The following is a 13,388-nucleotide window of genomic DNA, read 5'->3' as shown; positions in this document are numbered from 1 at the left end:
GGCCTTCTCTGACTCTTGCAAGACTGAATATCCCTTAGAGTGACCTTCAAACCCCGCACTTTCTCGTAGTCAGCACATATTCCTCCAACGCGAGGTAATTAAAATTTTCTTGTCCACTTCCCTTATTAGACTGTATATAGCTTAAAAACAAGGCCCTTACTCTGTACTTAGCACACTACATGGCCTCTAGCAGTCCGGGCATTGAACACTTATTAACAGACTGAAATTAGCAGATGTCTTCAGGAAAGATAAGAAGTTAAGAGATCTATCATTGTTAGTTTCTGAAGGCATTAATATCCAGGCCTACACAAAGTGAAAGAGAATAGTTAAGTGGTTTCTGAGAAATGGGGCTTTCCATGATTGAAAATCAAGGTAGAGCAGGAGTAACTGGGGGCTCAAATTTACATTTTATGTTTTCTGGTTTTATGTAATCATTCATTTTATTTTTTATTTATTTGATTTTTGAGGAAGATTAGCCCTGAGCTAACATCTGCCACCAATCCTCCTCTTTTTTGCTGAGGAAGTCTGGCCCTGAGCTAACATCTGTGCCCATCTTCCTCTACTTTATATGTGGGATACCTGTCACAGTGTGGCTTGACAAATGGTGCCTAGGTCTGCACCCAGGATCTGAACTGGTCAACCCCAGGCTGCCAAAGAGGAATGTGCAAACTTAACTCTTATGCCACCAGGCTGGCCCCATCAGTCATTTTATTTTTTTATATTTATTTGAGTTAAATAGAATGTGTTAAAACATTTAATCATTAAATATACAAATTTAACATGGAATATAATTTTTAACACTGTTGCATAGCTTACCTTAATTGTTTTTATAATTATTTTTTAATGATAAGGATCTGTGAGGCTTCCTCTATTATTTACCAAAAATATTATTAGCACAAGCTAATTAGAACAGGTTTAACCTTCAAGCCATCGCTCTTGTCTTCACTTATAAGCAATTGGCTGCAGGGATGTTACAAATGCTTCTAAATCATGTGATGTTGGCAACTAGCAAAGCTCAAAACATATTTAGCCTCAGATAATCTCCCAAATGGTGAAGATTCCTTTGCTAATAAAACAAAAACAATAGGCAAAATGGCTACTTTAACCTTCATCTTTGTCCATTAGCAGTGAGTACAAGGGAATTTATAAAACGTTTGAATTCATAGTGTGACCTTTCCTCCTTTTTACACTCAACCAGAAAAAAATCCCAGATAAGCACCTATTTTTTAAATGTTTATATTGACTCTTAGAATTTGAGCAGATATAATATCATTCTGCTTTTGTAGGAAAGGAAGAACTATTTCTCTCCGCTCTAGGTCCTTCTTGCTGGTCTAAGAATTAAATTGATATGAGACAGAAAAACAGGAGAAAATCAAACAAAGTTTCATAACATGTGTACATGGGAGAAACGGGAAATTGAGTAACTCGCCAAAATGGCAGAAGCCACTACATTAAACAGCATCTTCAGCTAAGGACAAAGGAGGGCGAGGGTAGTAGTTTGGGACTTCAAGGTGGAAGAGGCAATTTGCATGGAGATGGAAAAGCAAATGCTTGATAAACAAATGTTTGTTTGGCCATCTGTAGATAATGAGACTCAAGGAAAAACTTTGGTAAAAATGGGCCTGCTAGTGCCTTCCTGTCTACCATGTCTAGTTTATATGATACTATAGTTACATTATGATATTAGTTCCTTCCTGCAACAGGCCTTCTATCTGAAATTCTTTTAGGCAGTTAGGGGGAAGGTCAGTATCTTTCATAGTCTTTTGTTCTCAAAAATAATTAAGCCAAAGAGACACATTTCGGGGGTGGCAAATTCTGATCCCTCACATCCTGCCTTTGAAACTTCAAGAAGTTTCACAGTCCAGAATCTATTGGTAGATTGTTCTATCTCATTGAACAAGTCACTTACTCCTAATAGGTCAGTCCAGTTAAATTCATTTCAGAAGGCAGTGATGAAGGTGGCACCCAAAGTTAGATATATATTGTGTAAGCAAGCAATTAGGTATTTAATAAGAGGTATTTCTATGAAAATAAAAGAAAAACAAGGTTATTGGTTTGAACAAATTATAAACCAGTTTCTGAGTCCAGGAGACAGATAGTCAAGATTTCTGGATGTTAAGGGTGAAGCATCTTTTGCAGTTTGAAATGTCTCTGATGACGTCGTTGGGTGTTTAGTATCTTTTTGAGAGACTTATGCAGCAATAGACATGAAAATTGTCTAAACATGGGCTGTCCTGATGATGTCTCTTAAGTTTATATCAAATTGTCTAGCTTTAGTTTGTAGGGCTTCAAGAAAAAGAGTGGTTTCAGTTCTCAATGATTCCAAATGAAAAGGATGGAAAAAGTTTAAAAAGTTACTTTGGAAATTTGTAGCCAGATATTTCAGGAGACTAGAAGAATTCATGGTCCAATCCAGTTTATGTGTAGGAAACAAAAACCTCAAAGACAATTAACAGAACTATAATCTAATATCCAAAATTATGTATTAGACTTTCTACTGAAACATAATTTTTCTCTCTAAAATCACCTTCATTTTTACCAAAGATAGCAAATTAAGACTAACTGGTTTCCAAAATAAGACTAGTTTCAATAAATTTGGCCCAGTTATTTACATAAGTACAGTAAGAATTGTAATTGATTATATAGGCTCTTTTAAATCTGTTTTCTGGAACTTTTCATAAGGAATCTCAGATTGAAATTCATAGGGCTACCAAGGCCAGGAAAGCCAAGCCAAGGACTTGTCATCAGACTCTTCCTGCAATACCTTAGATTTGGGTGAATTCCTCTCTTCTTGAGGTCCCCCAAATATCCTGAGGTTTTTTTGCACCTGCTGAGGGAATGAACTTCTTTACTCACAAAGTAAGGGTGCTGGGAAGACTGGAAACAAAGTATAGGCCGATATTTTGAAGTGAATTTATTTGTCTCATAAAGTCACTCTTTGTCCTTTAAACTGTTTGGCCCTATCTGAATGTATGCATGTTTCTGTCAAATATGACATTCCAGTCAAAGCTTTGGTAATATAACCAGTGTTGTCAGTTGTGTCTTGTTATAAGGAGAACAGATTCTTATTGAACTTATACAAACAACTATATAGCCATGATAATAAGAATGCTCACTCACTAAGGGCTTCCAAACTCTGAAGGAATCAGGTAGGGTGAAAAAGATAAATGTTTTAACTCTGCTTACAAAAGTATAATTCACCAAATTGTTGGAAGTTATAGCTCACAAGAGAAAGTTTTCCTTAAAGCTGAAAAAACAAAACATTAAAAAATCAGCAATATTTCAAATAAAAATCATAAAAATTATAGTCATCCTCATCAGCTCACTCAGTTCTATGTAATCAACTCTTGATCTTGATCTTCTGTTAGCAGTTTCATGAAGTCATAAGTTTCTCTGTGAGAGTTCTGTAATTTCTTACCAAGTTCAGTTTGAAAGTTTATCATAAATACATATTGTAGAGTGTCAGAGTCCTTTTCATTAATTTCTGTGAGGATGAAACATATTTGAAAAAGCAGAGTAAAACAAAACTGTAAATGACAAAAGAGTTAAAAATGGTAATTGACAAAGAAATAGTTACTTTTGTGACATATAATATTTTAAGATAATAATTGAAATTATGACTGATAACCAGGACAGATCAGAATTTTAGGACTGTTATAGAATGTTTAAAACACTTTTATCAGTACATTTACCCACACAATAACATAGGTCCCTATGAAACAATGCTTAGCTACCCATTTAACAAAAGTGACAACAGAAAATGTTAAATACAAACATAGAGAGCTAAAGAGTTAAAAAAATACTTAGTTTTCTTAATAGAGAAACCTCAGCATTTTTGAACATACAAAATTATTTTTGCAAAACATAGAATTTCTCTTTCATGTAGATTTACTCAAAAATAAAGAAAAAACATTTTATAATTTCTTTATGAGTAGACTAAAAGTTTAAGAAAATTATCCTTTTAAGAGAAAAAAACAAATTTTAATTTTGCACCTGCTCACTTTTGATATTAAAACTCGTTTACTTAATTAAGCTCATTTCAATCTTAGCCAATTTGACCATGAACAGAACTCTTTTCTCAGAGTTCCTCTTCCGCAAAACTATTATGCTTCTCTTTTTTTACTTAAAACATACATCTTACTTTTTTTGAATACAAAGATGTTTCCTTTATTAATTTTAGTAGCTGAAATCAGATATATTAATTAAAATTCTTAACCCTTTTAGACAACTCTTAATGAACTAAAATATAAGTAATTATAAACTATCTTTTACATTAGCATTGTGTGGCTTGGCAAGTTTATAAATACTTTTTAGAAACATGCTACTTCATAGTACAATCTTTTAATAAATCACAAGATGTGTTTATTAGACTGTTTAATAGACAGAAATATCTTTTGGTTTCTCTGTAATAGGAAGCCAAAAGTAGATAAACACATATTTAATAATTAATGTCTAATATTTTATCTTATTTGGAAATGATCTAGATATTGAATAAATTTTTATCATTATTTAACTTAATTTAATAAAACTCTAAAGTTTCAAGTCACCAAAAGGTTTGGAAATTGTTTTAAGTACATATATCATAACACATAATTATTGTTAAAAAGCTCACCCAAAAACGTTTATCTTACTTTCATCTATTTAGTTGACCTTTTTCAAATAATTATGTTTAGACTCCTTACAAAATCTTTAGGAGACATTAGACAAAATCAGCTTTCATTCTAAGATATTATTTTGCTGACAAATTTGTAACAGAGATAACATGAGCTTATTTGGCTAGTAAACCCAGGCTGCATGTCTGCATCAAATCCAGTGCAGATAACTTTAAGGACGGGCCTATTTCAATCAAACCAACAAGTTTCAATAAGCTTTTATTTACCAAAGATTATTTCATATCTTGTTAACTTGAAAAACATTTGAGTTAGTATCTATTACATTTAGAAATAATTTATATAAATGTTTACTTTAAGCCAATGAAATAGAGCTCTTAATTTTGGACATACCATCCAGAGATAGAAAAACTATCTCACCTTTATAACACATATATAAATATACATATATAACCACACAGACAGACATATACAGAGACCTTATAACTTCTATTAAATTTTTGCTATGAGGCAGGTCAGCACAAAACTCACTAGTTTATAAAAGAATAGTTAAATCCAAAGTTTGTTTTAGGAATTAGAAAGAGTTGAATCTTAGTTCACCTGCTAAATTGCTTTTTACTAATATTTGTGGAGAAGACATTTAAGATCTTATTTTTTTCATTTTTGAATATTTCCTCTCATTTTTTGTAAGACAAAGAGAGTTGCTTCAAATTTCTCAAATACTTTTAGCCTAAATGATATAAAAGGCAGATTTGTTCATTTAAATTACATTCTTTAATTTGTTTCTTTATATCAGGGAAAATTTTAACTAAGAGATAAATAAAAAGTTTTGTTTTATTTTGTTTTGTTTGTGCTGAGGAAGATTAACCCTGAGCAAGCATCTGTTGCCAATCTCTCTATTTTTTTTTTTTGCTTGAGGAAGATTAGCCCTGAGCTAACATCTGTGCCGATCTTCCTCCATTTTATATGTGGGTCACTGCCATAGCATGTCTGATGAATGGTATAGATTTGCATCCAGGATCTGAACCTATGAACCTGAGTTGCTGAAGTGGAGCACACCAAAACTTAACCACTATGCCAGGGGGCCAACGCCAAAAAGATTTTTATGTTCTAAAACTTTAGGACAGTATATCACACCTTTAAAAAGTCTGCACAAATCCTTTAACAAAGGTCCTCTTTCTAAGTCCACAGTTTAACCATAGACCAATCTACCTTTGGGTGGGAATTTTACTATCCTTTTTATTAGTACCTGATACTAGCCTCTAGATTTTTTCTCATATGTGTGGGTTCAGGCAACCCTATCGACTACCCTTTAATATGTTTAATTAACTTTGTCTGAAAGGCAGATTTATATGCTGTCTTACAATATGAGGCAGGGAAAATGTTCCCCAGTAAGACACAATGTCTAGCCCCACAATATAATTTACAATACAATTATGCAAAAGAGATACACTCACTTCACATAAATCCCATTTAAAGACCAATTTTCCCGCAAAAATTTGTCTTAATTTCATCAACTCTTGTATCTCTAATTAAAGCCTCTATTAGGGTTTCATCAACAAGTCTGGGTCTTACAATATTGGGTAGGGGAAGCATTCCCAGCCAGACATAACATCCATTTTCAAAAAAAACACTAAGGCAAAGTTGATATAAACTCTTCACATAATATTAGCTGAAACATTCCATCCTTTATAATTAACTCTTACACTTTTATTTAATTTTCCACGTTTTTTAAATCTAATTTTAACCTGAGTCAGGGCCCCACCAATAGGGTTTTGGTATCACAGTTTGCAGGGTTCCTGCATCAGGGAGTCTCAGAAACTTCTCTTTTCCATTTCCTGGTTATTTCACTTATTTCAGTGCAAAAGGTATTTAGAGTTGCCAGCGAAAGGTTGAGCCAAGAGATTCTGGCCCTTATGTTAATCTTTAACTTGGCTAAGAGGCTAACAGTTGTCTCAAGTGCGGGGTTTTTTATTGTGACCTCTGCCTTCTGGCTTTTTAAAGTTTTAAGACTTGTTTGTGGCCCTTTAATGTTGGAGGCCCAGAAGGGGGTCCCTTTGGCCTGGCGAACCTTAGACAGTGCTATATTACACCTTTGTGCTAAACCCATTAATGCCCATCTTATTTATTCCATTTTTTAAATAACCATCTTAAGATTTCCATCCTGCTGGAATGAGTCTTGTGACTCTTCCCTTTCTGGTTCCTCTTTATTTCCTCTTTTAATATTTGTTTCATTTAGCATATTTCCTAAAAATTCTTTAAAAAATTTTTACTTTGTGGAAAAGAGTCCCCTGACTTTCCCTCGGCTTCTTTTTATTTATTTATTTTTAATTAACTTAATGCTTTCCTTAGCATATGTAAGGCCATCAGAGGAAACTGAGACCCCAAATTTAGTTAAGTTCTTAAGGCTCATCATCATTTCTTTGCATTTCCTATTTTTTAATTTGGTATTTCTGTAGGTGCCATTAAAATAGCAGTTTACGAGAGCTCTCTAAAAATAGCATTTATTTGAGCATATAGGTATTTTGAAATGCCAGATACTTTGAACGTCAGGAATTTTTAAATGAATTATAAAACTCAGCATCTTTCTTGCACCATAGTAAAGTAAATTTTCTTGAATTCAGATTTTGTCAAAGTCAAATTTAATACTTCATCTTTTCCTTATCATTCCTATCAGATATATTCCTGCTATTCAATTGTTAGAATTAGCTTTAAAATTCAAAACAGTACTTGTTGGCCTATAAATTGTACTGTTAATTCCAAATTAGCCTTGTCTTATTATTTTAACAAATTTGTACATTAGAAAGTAATAAACCACATGGAAAATAGACTATAAAACATATTCTTTTACTACATGGGTCATCACATAATTAGTGTAGTATTGCTTTAATTAAGAAAAAGGATACCAAGGGGCTGGCCTGGTGGTGTACTGGTTGTTTACGCACACCATCTTGGCAACCCAGGCTTCACAGGTTCCTATCCTGGGTGTGGACCTACACACCACTCATCAAGCCACGCTGCAGCAGCATCCCACATACAAAATGGAGGAAGATTGGCACAGATGTTAGCTCAGGGAAAATATTCCCCAAGCAAAAAGGGAAGGATTGGCAATAGATGTTAGCTCAGGGACAATCTTCCTCACCAAAAATAAATAAATAAATAAAAATGGCACTGATAATTTTGTAAATACTTTCATAAACCTAATTACAGTCCCATTTCCTGTGGTTTTATTTATTTTGTGAGGATATTTTTCTCTTGAATTCAAGCAAGTATCAGTTGCCAGAAGATTGTGAAATCATATTTTTCTCATTGTTTTGATTCCTTTCCTCCTCAATTGATCTAATTCTCAAAGATGATATCAATATGCAGGATCAAATTTCCTCATTTTACCCCTTCCTGAACTCTCTACTCACAATCTTTGGCAAATCAAAAATTATATTAAAAAAATATTAATACTATACTTATTTTATAGTAAGTCTGCCTTGTTACTGGTACCTTGTTAACTTAGCTAGTACCTCAGCTCTTTCTTTACTCATGCATCTGCAGCAGCATCATTAACAATAAGAAGACAGTGAAATTTATAGACTAGCCACTATATCGCACCCAGTTTATGTATATTTATTTGCGATCCTCACATTTATTGTATGGAAGTGAATGGGAGCAGAATATGCTTCCCTAAAATGTGTCTCTTTGGCTTAATTATTTCAAAGAACAAAGAATCATGGGGAAACTTTGACCTTCCCCCTAATTGCCTAAAAATATTTCAGATAGAAGGAACAATATGACACAGTGGTTTAGAACTCTGACTCTAGACTTACGACAGACCTGAATTTAAATCTCAGTTCTGTCACATAATCACTGTGACCCTGAGCAATTTATTTAACCTTCTTGGGCTTTATCTATAGCTTGGTATCATACAGTAACTTCCTGACAGGTTTTCTGGAAGATTATATGAAATTATATATCCAAAAAGATTATCACAAAATTTGGAGGGAATAAACTTCTTTTAGAGTATGTTTCCAGCTACAAATGATGTTCTGAACTCTCCAGGCCTGGAACCACAACAATCAATTTTGTAAGAGCCACAATTCCCCTTTGGCCACAGATGATAAAGGAGGTCGTAGATGTTCCCTCAGGTAGGGTGAATCAGATTATGATTAGGAAATCTGAGCCTACAGGTTCTAGATCATTTTGTGTTGGTCTCTTGGACATGCGATTCAATTAGGGCACCAGAGTAGCCAAATTTCACTTGCCTTGTGAATTGAGTAGAGGGAGCCCCACAGAGAGAGAAGAAAAAAGCAGATGTGAGAAAATGGTTAATTCCTGGCAGCTTTTCTCTTTGTTCTCCAGTGTCATCTGAAGGCTGTACCACTGCTCTTGTAATCTAAGAGTACCCTCACGGGAAACCATGTGTCTAATTTCAGAGGCTGTATATTTCTATAACATAAGCTTCTTTCCTTATTTATTATTTTTAGAAGGGAAAATTGAATCAGAATAAGATGAAATATAAAGCAGAGAGTATATGTGTGATTTGTGCATCCATGCAAGGAGTGGATTTGTTGATGAAACCAGTGTAAGTTACACTCTGTACTACTCTAGTAATTAATTCCCTTGAATGAAAATCAAGAGATACTCACTTATCACTAAATTAAAATAGTCTTTCTATAGTTTCATTTGTTCTCATCTAGCATAAATTCATCAACACAAACTTTACTCTCAATTCAAAACTCTCTTATTGCAAAACACAATTTATAATCACTCAAAAATGTGGATTGCAGCTAAGCAAGATATAATTCCACTCAAGAGTGTATGGCTGAAGATATTTTAATGAAGAGATTATTTCCAATGATTCAGGCAAGATTAAGGGAACTGATAAGGAATAATGAGGCACGCAGAGACTGGCTTCAGTAGGAACTTATCACCACTCCTGGCCTGAAGGGGCAAGAAGGAAGGATGTTTCTATAACCCAGTGAGAGCTGTAACAGGGACCACCTGTCAGCAGGTTAAGCATGCTACTTGTGTTGGCTTTTCTAGATGACTTTCCTTAAAATCATATAGGCCATGACCTTCCTTTTTAAAATATATAACAAACCCTGTATTTTTATTGATTTTGCTTTATTAACTAACAAGAATTGTTCAGTGTTTGAGTTTGTATCTTCTTATGTAAAATCATTGAATCTTTCAATTACTCAAGTCTCAGTTTGCCTCCTTCTGTAGCTTTTGTGATTTTTTCACTATGCCCCAATTCAGCAGGAAGTAGCTAGATCAGCTGTTGCCCCTAATCCCTCAAGAAAGAGGAATGACCAAAGAATGGGGGTCTGAAACTAGCAAACAGTTAGCCATTGATGATCAAGTAGCTAGTAACAATTTATTAGCATCAACTAAGTGCCAGACATTATGTTAGTCATTGAATGCACATAATTAGATCAATGGGTGGGTGAATAACTAAAAGCTATAATCTAATTGCAAAAAGGAAAAAAAACTTTAGTTACTTCATGGTGTTAACTCCTTGAAGGTGAGATCTACTTCTGATCTTGTTTTTTGAATTAACTTTTAAATAATTTGTTATTTGAATTGCATCAAAAAATGAACCTTAAATTCATTCACTCTTACAGATCTTAAGAAAAAGCAGAAAATTAATCACATTGATTATCTTTAAAAATGGGGACTCAGTGATATTTACGGGGTAGGGGAGCAAGGGGGTCTGAAATGTGGAGATAGATGATGGGAGGTGAAGAGAGCTGAGGTAATTGACGATCTGCGCAAGTGTAGTCAGACTTCATGTCTCTTCATAGGACACATGATCACAAAATAGTGGCATTAGCATGATCTGAGGGTGGATTTTTAGCTTCTTCATGTCACAAGATTGCTTATTGGACATCTATGTGGGCCCAGTTGATGGACTGGTGATCTCAGCTGGCCTGAAGTGGACAGGGGCTCTAATTCCTCAAAAACATCTCAAACATCTATCACTATGGTGATCCCATCACCTGGGAGATGTTATCTATGGTAACCTAGTGGGAATCAGATAGCATATTGCCTAAACAGCACAGTTAACAAGGTTTTAGAAAACATTTAAAGGCACATTTTGTAATCAAGTATCCTACCAGAAGGATAAGAAATACAGACAAGCCAAATTTTAATAGTCCCTGAAAAATAGACCAAATCTCAGTGGGACCTCCCTCTGATCTCCAGGTGGGGGAAGATATCTGGTTTTAGTTCCTGATAGTCTTTTGTTTTCCTGGATATGCATCAGAGACCTGAGCAATGCCCTATACCCTGATCTTTCAATTGTCACTGATGATGGCTATCAACATACTCTCTGCCTGAGGGTCAGCCTGATGTGGGGTCGGTGAGCTGAGGCGTCAAAAGAAAGATTTCTTGGACTCTCAAGGTCTGGCAGTAGTGCTCTTTTATTTAGAGAATAGTATGGAATAACATGGGGACAGGACCCATGGGCAGTCAGAGCTGCTGCCTGGGGACAGGGCCCAAGGGCAGGAGGAGGTGCTGCTACCACCGCTTCTGCTGCAAATATGGGTGGAGAGTAAGGCTAAATTTAAGGCATAGGTATGTGAGCCATCTCTTTACAAGACAAAGGAAAGAACATGTAAAAAAGTCAAAACAGTATCAGTGCAGGTGGGGTCCGGCCACTGGGCAGTCCCACAACTTTTAGATAAGAATCAAATCAGATTAAGTAAAGGCCAGAAGCCACCACCCTAAATCAGTTACATGAGGTTGCCAGACAGTAACCAACTTAAATTCTTGCCTTCCCCGTTAAGAGTTTCCTGAGATAAGACCATCCTGCCTTCCTTCACAAATGCAAATGTCTCTCAAAGGGCAAGCAAATTCCAGTCCTCGGAGCCTGCTTCTCATCTGCAATTTTTAAAATTAACCAGCCTAAAATAATCCTCACCAATCCCAATCATAAGGAACTCAAAAATTCAAAGTTATCAACTTGTAATAGCTGGGAAAGGCCATAAAATCTACAGAGCATGTCTGGGTTAGTTAATCAGAGGTCATTCAACGTTACCATATAGTTTTTTTTCTGCAATATGGCTTCTCTTATGTCCTTGTGTTGAGCCAGTATCATATACATACAGGCAAGTGTTTGCAAATTGATCTGGAAGCATCTCTGAAAAAGAATGTGAAATTGGGTGGCACCAAATAGTGACTTTGCTTTATGTAATTGTTTGAATTTAGACAGTGAGGTGGTGTAAGATTTGTGTACCTGTGTGTGTATTAGTGTATTACGTGGGAAATTGAAAACAACTTGTAGAGAAGAAAAACTAAGAATGCTTCATAGATGAAAAGAGTATAGATAAAAAAGATGACTGAACTAGATAAAAAGATGAATGGACTACAGGCCTATAGAGAAAACATATTTATATTCTTGTATGATTGGGGGCTTTTGAACAAAGAAATATAGGACCTAGGTTAACAAACAAGGTTCAGAAACAGAAAGATGACTGAATAGATAACGAGAACTGAGATTTACTCTCCTGGAGATATGCATTTACATTTCAAAGGGAATGAAATCTGGAATGCAGGAAACTTCCCTGGGCTTCAAAGCTGGAGGCCTTTGGCCTAATTTCCCTTTGGTGACAATTATTTACATTCCCAAGGATAAGAACAATGATACCCTCTCCTTCATTTCCCAATTATAATTTGTTAAGATTAAGGAGATTAAGCTTCTCCTTCTCTCTCAGGACTGGAGGAGGGCAAAATGCATATAAACTCCCAAATTCATATTTTTTGGCTTCCTCTCCTGTAGAGTAAACCTGCCTTTGCACTTGCACGTCTGTCCACCTGGCTCTTATCACATTGCTTCAGAAAGAGAAAGAATTAAGGCAAGGAGGAACTGGTAAAGTTATCATTGTAAATATTAACACCTCTGATCTCTGCTCCAGAAATTTCATGTTTACTTTCAGGTAAAATGAACAAATATAGATGTTAAAAATTTACCACAGGGGCCAGCTCCATGGCCGAGTGGTTGGGTTCATGCGCTCTGCTGCAGCAGCCCAGGGTTCAGATCCTGGGCACGGACATGGCACCACTCGTCAGGCCACGTTGAGGCTGCGTCCCACATCCCACAACTAGAAGGACCTGCAACTAGGACATACAACTATGTACGGGGTGGTGGGGGGGCGGTTGGGAAATAAAGCAGAAAAAAAAAATGATTGGCAACAGTTGTTAGCCCAGGTGCCAATCCTTAAAAAAAAAAAAAGATTGACAACAGTTGTTAGCCTAGGTGCCAATCTTAAAAAAAAAAAATTTACCACAGCACCAAGCTTCTTCAAGGCAAGGGAAAACAGGATTGAAACAAAAAAACAGCCCACTAATTGGGAAAAAATATTTACAAGCTACTTATCCAACAAAGGGTTAATCACCTTAATATATAAAGAACTCACACAGCTCAACAACAAAAAAATCAAACAGCCGGATCAAAAAATGGGCAGAGGACATGAACAGACATTTCTCCAAAGAAGATATAAGGATGGCCAATAGACACATGAAAAGATGCTCATCATCTAATCATCAGGGAAGTGCAAATCAAAACTACACTAAGATATCACCTTATACCTGTTAGATTGGCAAAAATATCCAAAACCAAGAGCCACAAATGTTGGAGAGGTTGTGGAAAAAAAGGAACCCTCATACACTGTTGGTGGGAATGCAAACTGGTGCAGCCACTATGGAAAACAGTATGGAGATTTCTCAAAAAGTTAAAAATAGAAATACCTTATGACCCAGCGGTCCTACTACTGGGTATCTATCCTA

General features: G+C 35.4%; 1 protein-coding gene across 1 annotated transcript in view; it reads right to left on the bottom strand.

Annotated features, from left to right (window-relative positions):
• LOC103540136 (sulfotransferase 1 family member D1-like) overlaps positions 1-13,388 on the bottom strand; it is a 113,262-nt gene that overhangs the window by 67,271 nt on the left and 32,603 nt on the right. The gene's annotated exons all lie outside the window — the stretch shown is intronic.

Source organism: Equus przewalskii, chromosome 3 (genome assembly GCF_037783145.1).
Source record: "Equus przewalskii isolate Varuska chromosome 3, EquPr2, whole genome shotgun sequence".
Classification (NCBI taxonomy): Eukaryota; Metazoa; Chordata; class Mammalia; order Perissodactyla; family Equidae; genus Equus; species Equus przewalskii.
This window is presented reverse-complemented; position numbering and strand designations above follow the sequence as displayed.